Below are 9346 nucleotides of genomic sequence, written 5' to 3' on the forward strand. Positions count from 1 at the left end.
ACCATACTCTCTCCTCTATAATCAAGGCTTGTGGTGCTCTGGAAATGTTAGATTAGGGAAGATGGTTCACGAGAAGATTTGTGAACCGGGGTTTGAGCTTGATGTGTTTGTTGGGAGTTCTTTGATTAAGTTTTATGCAGTGAAACGTTGCATTGATGATACGTGCGTTGTTTGTTCAATGAAATGTCTGAGAGAGATTGTGAGTGGAATGTGCTGCTTAATGGGTATGTAAAATGTGGGGAAATAGATAATGCAATGGTGTAAGGTTTTAAGAATCAAATAAGACCATGAGCTGTTTTGAAATGTAATTATGGTCAAATTAGTCAAACTCTTTTGTTTGACTAATTCAACCAAAATTTTAGTTTTGTGTAAGAATCTGAACAAATTTAGTCTGATTACCTATTTTTTACTAACTGAATTTAAATCTATACATAATTTTCAATTCAAATTCTATAAAACATGTGTTGAACTACTATTTTCAATTAAACCACTACAACACAAATCAAAACAATAATAAAAAAAATCTCTTGACGATCTCTCTTCGTTTTCATTAACCCTTTTCTAATCAATTCATCAGTTATTATCAATGATTTTAAAATTAGATCATATCGATTAGTCCAACTGATTGAATCAAAAATCGGTTAATCGGGTTTAATCAAATTTAACCAAAATTTTGAATTTTTTTTAATTTTAATTTGATAATAAATTGAGCAAGTCGATTCTTTAGTTGAATCGATCAAATCATGAACCAGTGAAACAACCAATTCAATCACCGATCCAATTTTAAAAGCATTGCTTATTATTCTCCAAAACTTTATCTCAGTTAGTCGTACTTTTGCTATTTATTCCCTCCATGGCTTGCAAGATTTTGATTTGCAAACGGGTTTTTGAAACTTTTTCTATTTTTTCAACTGGGTTTTGGGAATTTTTCTTTTTTTTTGGGGAATTTTAGGGACTGCTTGTGGGAATAATATGGTGACTTCTACGGAGTTTTGGAGGAAGAAGAGATTGGTCGGACTTGGTTTATGAGTTGGGACAATTTCTTTCACATTCAGATTCAACATTACCAATCTTCGCTGGGAATTGCCAATATTTGTTGGAAGTTGTCACTAGTGTCGTCACAGCCATGGTGAACTCAAAGTTCACAGTAAATGTATCGGTCGGACGCGCCAAACTTGAAGAAGAAAATTTGGGTAGAAAAGTCTACCACCATTGACAGGCCGTCGTGTGTGGTGAAGGAGAACAACAAAATATCGTCACAATGAAGACAGTGATCAGTGTCGGCTACTCGGCTGCCTGGATGCATTTAGTTTAAGGCGGCACAGTACACAAAGTGAAAAAAAGCAAATGACCTTTTAAGTTAAGTTTTTTAATTTTTTTTTTCAATTTATATTTTCTTCTAAACTAGACTAGCCTTGAACCGCTTTAAATCACGAACCGATGACAAACCATCAGTCTAGCTACAGTTTAATTCAAAAATACGTCCAAAATGGTTTTTTCTCTCTACAGTATCCGTTTGATTAATAGGTTCATAATCTGACTAGTCTAGTCTGGTTTTGAAAACCATACAATAGAGAGAAGAAGTGAGATGAGATCAAATTCTTTAACGTTTGCTTGTGTTTTGTTTGTGCTACTGAAGGAATGATTGAATTTGGTATGCAACGTCATAGTTTAACGATAAATTCTGGTTTGGCTTATTAAAGAGAAATTATTAGTTTTTAAAATTAAGATTTAAAAAAATTTTATTTTTTAAATATTATTAGTTAAATAATTATTTTGCTCTAATAACTAATAAAAATTTTTAATAGAAATTGAATGACAGAATGGGTATTTAAACTTTTTGAAAGTTAGCGATATCATTTTGATAATGGACTTACCCTTGAGTGAGAACAAGTCTCTTAGCCTATTTATTACCCTAACTCTTTATTTACACACAATTGGCACGTATGAAAATAACTACTTATGATGAGAAATAAAGATGTATTTGGATTCATTTTTTATAAAGTAATATTATGTGTATTTATTTTGGGTATAAAATTGTATATATATTTATATGTGTCATCACATGATTGAGTATTAATTTATCATTAATTCAAAATCATCAAATCATGTGATAACATATATAAGTGTGTATATATTTATGGACTCAAAATAGGTATACATAATTTTATTATTTTTTATAATTGATTCAATAATGATATTGAGTCAATAAATTGTATCCTAATCGTACTTGTGAATACGTAGATATTTGTACCAATGTTACCACCAATATTTATAACAATGTTACTGCTTAACATTGAGTAATATATATAAATATTATTGAAGCATGTTTCAAATAAGTATGTTCTGTGACAAAGTAATACATAAGAAGACTAATCATATGTTCATACTTTTGCATAAATATATTGAACAACACAAAATTATTCATAGCCCGATAATAATTTTAATACAATTAATTACTAGTTCAAATTAATACTTAGTGATTATGAATATTGAAGTAGATTTTTATATTAGCCATTAATTATATGTTGTCAAAATATGTTTATTAATATTTTGCAGAAAAGCATTGCCTCTCATCAGGTTGAATGAACACATATTACAACTTTCTTAAGTGAAAAGACAAAAGTGCTTTTGGTAAAAGCACTTCTGGAAAAATAAAAAGCTGTGGGGTGAGAGAGACTCGAACTCTCGACCTCAGGATTACTCTAAGCTATGAGACCTACGCGCTAGCCAACTGCGCCACCACCCCGCTTTCGTTTGGGACCAAATAAAATTATAAAAAGCAAATGCACTAAATTAACGTTCCTGCAATTTAGAAAAATACCATATAATTTTAATGCTTTATTTTCTTTAAGGGCAAATAATATTTGAGATGAATAGTTATAAACTTATAAAAATGGTGGTTGCCTTTTATACTTTCAAGATCTCTTGAGGGATTGGACAAACTTTTTGTAAAAGAACTATAATAAATTTCCTTTTATCCACTCCACTATATACAAATGCCTGTAAACAAAAAAAGTTGTTTATTTTTAAATTTTGTTTTATATATTATCTTTTATATAACATTATTGTATCTAAATTTTGATTGGCCGGATGCATATAAGACAACCCCACTAAAGACGACGTTTATATCATCTCAAGTCTTCATTCTTCTGTACAAATTGTTTCACTAAGAACAAATAAGTGAATATATCAGACAATTTTTGAATTAATAAATAGTTGAACATCATAGGCAAATATTCCTTGATCATAAAAATGAAATGAGCTTGTAAAACAATCTATATACATTATACAAAAATAATCGTACTATCGATGTTTTTACCAAAATGTTGGTATTCATTTCTAGGAAACCAAGTACTTCTCAACACTATCATCAATATCATTAGTCTCCTCCCCTCCATTCTTTATGACCGTTTTGTTTTCTTTCTTCTCATTCGTCATTTTCGACATTGAAACATTAAGTTGAGAGTGTTTCTCCATTGAAGGAGAACAATCTATTTCCACTTGCTGCAATTCTAATTTTATTAAGGCATGCGTCCTCATGCACTCATGGTCTCCAAGGTATGTGCATAAAAGAAAGAAGTAAATGAAACAACAAATTGTTATTGGAATACCAACTACTATGTAAAGTGCCTCGACAAGTGATGCAACATTCTACCTGTCACTTTCACTCTTTATTGAGTATGAAGTTCCTTATTGTTAGGAAGAAAACAATCAAACTAAAAAGACCTAAATCAAACTCTCCCCTACTTGATTGAACTCTATGATAACAAACAATCCCAATAAACCAAAAAATGACTCTATCACAGTAAATAATAAAAAAAACACCATAATATAATAGAAAAAAAAAACTATAATTGAACATAGAAATCTTTTCAATGTGAAGAGTAAAACCATAAGAACATCACCAAAATAAACCAATCCACTATATCTAATATAATATTACACTATTTTTAGCATATGAATGAGTACAAAACTCTCCAAAACAATAAAGCATAGTTATAATACAATTGCAAAAAAATAAAAAATATCATAACAAACTCGTAAGATTATATCTCACATTACATGAATAAAAAACAAATCTCTACTGTTCAAAATATAGCACCAAACATGGTTAAAATACTATCAAAATTTGAAAGCAATCAAACGATATATAAAAGAGAAAAAGACATTTTTCTAAAAGTTATCTAAATAAAACTACACAATACAACCAACCACATTCTAACACAAATAACAACTTACTTGAAAAACAAAACATGATCACCACAATTTAGCATAAAGAACAATTAGTCTTCTACCATGAACACTCATTGAAAAATCGAGATAACTTTTTTTTCCTCTTCTCTCTTCTTTCTTTGACTTTTGTGTGTTATTTATATACATATGTTGAACTTTATTTTGCTTTAATTTATGAATATAGTGGATTCGTTTTTTTTATTAAATAAACTTGAGTTTCTCCATGTAGGTAGAGACCTAAAAGCCCAACACTTTTGGAGTTGGTTTGTAGCCATAAACATGTTAAGCTAAAATTCCAACAATAAAAGGAGCAAAAAATGACAGAAGATTGATCCAACGACTAGATGCTCATTCGCATTCTCTTAAGAACTATTTCTGCAAAGATTAGACTATATGCACTCAAACTAGTGTTGGAACTATGCAATTAAATGAGTATTAACAAAATGGATAGAAGATACATACTTGTTCATCGCAATTACATTATAGGAACAATCTCATGATAAAAAATACCAGGCCATGAATAAATGTTCTAGATGGATCATCAAGTAATGGCAAAAGCAAAATTGTTAATATAAGAAGAGATGAGCCTGAACTAATCTAAGAAAGTACTATTATCCCAAAATTTGGGGATTTTTAAGTAAGAATGTCCCCGAGTTTTCCTTTAAATAGGCCCTAAAAGAGCAAGAAACCATAAACAAAGTCACAAGAAATGTAATTAACTTATGGGACAAACCAATGAGTTCTAACCACATTGTTTCAAATGATAAAACTGACCAAAGGAATGATCCTGACACACTTTATGCTACAATTATTTGAAAAGATGGGATTTCCATAACTATTTTTGCTTCTTTTTTTTAAGTCTTTCATTTCTAAAACCAAAGACTTCTCTAATAACTGATTTTTATCTCTAGTTTTGCCTTCCAAGACGCGTGGTGAAAAGGTGAATCAAAATGTCATCTATAACATTAATTATGCCAGCCAAATGAAATGCAATTCTCCAATAAGATATCCTTAGAAATGATATTAAGGTTGTTAGTATTGAAAAAATCTTGCTAATAATGGAATTGATGTTTTCGATAAGTTGCAAACATCCAAGAGCCATGTTGTGGTTGTTGACATCAGTTGGATAGGAATGAGGGATTGAATTGTAAGTAAGACAATAGCAAGTCCAATCCCAAGAGGACTAAAAATGAAAAAGTGCAGTTAGTCAGGGTGATGAACACATATTTTTTTGCAAAAAAACGTTTATATCACATTCAATAATAAGACTTTGATTTTGTATCTCAAATAGGGTTCTCCATCAACTTTGAGACTTGTTTTTTCAAGTCACTAGTAAAAGAAGCAACTTCCAACCAAGTAATTTAGTCTATTAATTTATGACACTATAATAAACTAAAGGAGAATTTCACAAACCAACAATGTAGTTCAATCAAATATCTTGCCTCTTCTCATTAGAATAAATATTTTTGAAAATGAACCTCCAACCGGCGAAGTTCAAACCTCACAATGGTTTCTAAAATTTGTGAATCTAAAATCCAAGTAAACTTGAAAAAAAATCTGGATTTACCCATCTACATACATAACCATTAAAAATCAAGTAAGAAACACAAACAAAACAGATAATTCTTTGTTTTTCTTATACTATGTTTTGACTTAGAAGGTGGGAGAATTCAAGTTTTTATGGTAAAAAACCAAGTAGAAAGTTCACTTGGTGAGATAGAATTTGTGGGAGAGGAGTAGAAGTTGAGTTCTGATTTAGACATAAAAAATAAAAGATTTTGTTTTGTTTTGTTTTTTTGTCTAAAACTTGCACTTTTTTAGGAAAAAGAATAAGAGCAAATGTGATCAATTTGTTTGTACATAATTTCTTTGTTACTGTTAACAAACCCAAAACCTATCATGATAGCCACCAATTGATCCTTTTCATCGTCATCATCGGAGAAATCAAAATCTTCAATCTATTATTTAAAACTATCAATCTAGAAAAATCTCAAACCTTTAACTTTACAAGCAAATGACATATTATATAAATTACATAGACAAAAAAAAAAAAAAATAGTTCTGATAATAATGACTAATAAATTAAAATCAAAAGTGTTTGTAGTCCAAAGGTTATGATTATTGCCTTCCGAGCAATAGGTCCAAGTTTGACTCCTAGTAAATGCATGAAAATCTTCAATTTTAAAAATTAAGTAACATGGCTAGCCCAAGTTTTTTGTATATGAAGGTAGTTTAGTCAATATCCATATGTTGTCCATTTATCAATTAAATGCTTTTAACATGCACTAATGTCAAATTAAATTTAGTTTCAAAAACTCATTTTCTTATGCTAAGGGTATTTTAGTCATTTTATTAATAAAATGTTATCTTTGGTTGAATTAAATGATAAATAATAGGAAAAAATGTTTTTTCTTTGATATTTCGAAAGTTGTGTCAATTTTGAATGCATGAAATGTGAAATACTTTTCATTCATAGATCAAATACATTTTTTTCCAACAAATTTAGATAATATTGTTGGACCATTATGTATTTTGATGTGTTAAAACTAATGAAATGAATTTATCGAATTAACAAAACGTTCAAAGTATGACATAAAGACATGACCAAAAGGTGAAAATGTTGGGATATATATTAAATATACTTGGAACACATGTTCATTATATAAGGAATGCTCACTCCAGTCTCCAGAAAAGTTGTTACATATGGAACAACCTCATTCCTATGCTTGTTCATGATTCTACCAAATTTAGACAAAAAAAGCAATCAGGATGGATTGCCTATTCATGAAATCAAGAAATCTCATTTCACTCTTTATACAAGTTGTTACACATGGAACAACTCGTTCCTGAGGTCGTTTATTGTTCTGCCAAGTATAGGATGAAAATGTTCTATAAAGGTTGGAATGCCTGTTCATGGAATATGGAGCACCCAACTGAATTCCTAAGGTCAGTCTAGGCAAGAATGTCATCATTGCATTATTTGTTACTAATTCTAAAACGTTCAACTCTTTTTAACCGAGGAGGGAACACTTGTTCTAGATCAAGTAATGTTTGTTCATCAATGCATTATAATAGAGAGCAACTACCTTTTTTAGACTAAACAATTGTACTTTTAAATTGGCTACTTGATTTTCAAATTCTAATTTTACTATAAAAACACACGTATGGAGCCAAAAACAACATATAATAATAGATTGAAAAGAAACTACTACAACATAACAAGAAATACAAAAGAACAAGAAGAAAGAATTAAACAATAAATCTTTGCTTGCAAAAACACGTGCACATTCTTATAACAAATCTTTCATGTACTACACAGTTTCATATAAACTATTTGAGAGAGTTGATTATTGATTTTTTTATCAAATTTCAGTTTGTAATAGAGTGAGATTCGCTCTTATTAATCTTAGAAATTTATAGTAAGAGAAAGTAAGGTTAAGTGATTATAAAGGTTCAATAGCATTTGTGAAGCTATTTGTAAAGTGAAGGGAGTTTGATAACTACAAATTAGTAGAATACTTTAACGGAGAAAGCTTGAAGGACTTGTAACATCTTTGGTCAAATAGTTTGGCTCATGTCGTAATATTGTTCACATAGTCCATCATTGTTTTGTTTTTTGATTTTGCAACCCAAAACGCATTTTGACAGTTTAATGAGCTTACAAATTATTTAACTAGTCATATCTTAGCATCCCTAAGTGATGTAGGATGCACACACATGTCTGACATCTTCTTGTGCTTTGTTAATATGAAATTTACCTAATGGTGTCACATTCACCCTTTCTTATAAGACTCATCATCCTCATTGAGTCTTGCTCCACCATTATTTAAGAGAACACTCAGAGTAGCTCTTAAATTATTTGTAACATTTTTGATTCAATAACCCAATCCACTGTTAAGATATTATCCATATAATCTATCATCATTTTTTTGTTGAGTTTTGCAATTCAAAAAAAGTTTTAATAGTTTAAAAAGCTCACAGACTATTTAACCACTTATATCTTAGTATTTTCAAGTGAAGTAAGATGCACACACATGTCCAACATCTCTCTAGTGTTTTGCCAATATAGAATTTCCTTAGTTATGTCACAATAATGGACATAAGTGAGGTTATGTCAAACCAATATATGTCATCATTCATTATAATATTTTCCATTCTTATAAATTGCATTTGAAAAAGTAAAATTTCTCTAAGTAGCATAAATTGTGTTAAACTTTGAAATCAGTTTTAAGAATTTTAAAAGTCCAAGTCAACCCCTCTTAAGCCATTCAATTCTTCAATTAATATCAGTTTGGTTACTATATTTTTCATTAACTATTGTTAAAAGTAATGTTCATGAACTTAAGAAAATTTGAAAACACCTTAATGGCTAAAATAATTTTAAAGGGGGTGAATATGATTTAAAAATTTAAAGCACAAGTTATAAAAGAAACCAACAATAATTATAAGCACAAAAATATGAAAGATAGGAAAAGAGAATGTTTTTCGACCTAAGTCTCTTATGCTCAGTTCTTCAAACAACTAACTTGAACTTCTATTAGAAATGAACACTCTTTACACTAGATGATCTAGGATTACACCTAACAATTATAGTTATATGATATTTCACTTAACAATAATAGTTATACAGGATTTTGACTATAAAGATTGAAAATAAGAATTTGCAAGTAAAAAGGCTTTACAAAGGTTGATTACAAGAAGTTATGATTAAAAAATTTCTCTCAAGAATAAACAATATAAGTTTAGAAAGAGTCTAAATAAGGCTTATCAAGAGAGTAAAGGATATAACTTAAATCTATATATTTTCTAACCTTTTCTAACTTAAAATAACTTGTTTTTATAGGCTTTATAGGTTGAAAATATTGAAATAGTCATTGGATGCATTGAGTAGCCATTGACTTTTGAAAATAAAGTTGGTCATTTCAGGTGCTTGGTCATTCTTGACAATAAAATTTACCTTCCAAACCTAGTCCACATTAGTTAACATCCCCAATGGTTGACTTTTCATTTGTACCAATGGCATGTACAGTCATGCATATTACATGTACAATACTATTTGTTTTATATGAAGAATTTTATGGAAATTCTAGATAAAGGTGTGCCTTGCATG

At 29.5% G+C, this 9346-nt stretch overlaps 1 non-coding gene across 1 annotated transcript; it reads right to left on the reverse strand.

Moving 5' to 3' along the window:
* Positions 1-2665: 2665 nt before the first annotated feature.
* Positions 2666-2749, reverse strand: TRNAM-CAU. Its single transcript is given in 2 exon segments — positions 2666-2701; positions 2712-2749. It is a non-coding gene; the product is annotated as a tRNA-Met (tRNA).
* Between the last annotated feature and the right edge of the window lie 6597 nt (positions 2750-9346).

This window comes from Mangifera indica, chromosome 1 (genome assembly GCF_011075055.1).
Source record: "Mangifera indica cultivar Alphonso chromosome 1, CATAS_Mindica_2.1, whole genome shotgun sequence".
In the NCBI taxonomy this organism is placed as follows: Eukaryota; Viridiplantae; Streptophyta; class Magnoliopsida; order Sapindales; family Anacardiaceae; genus Mangifera; species Mangifera indica.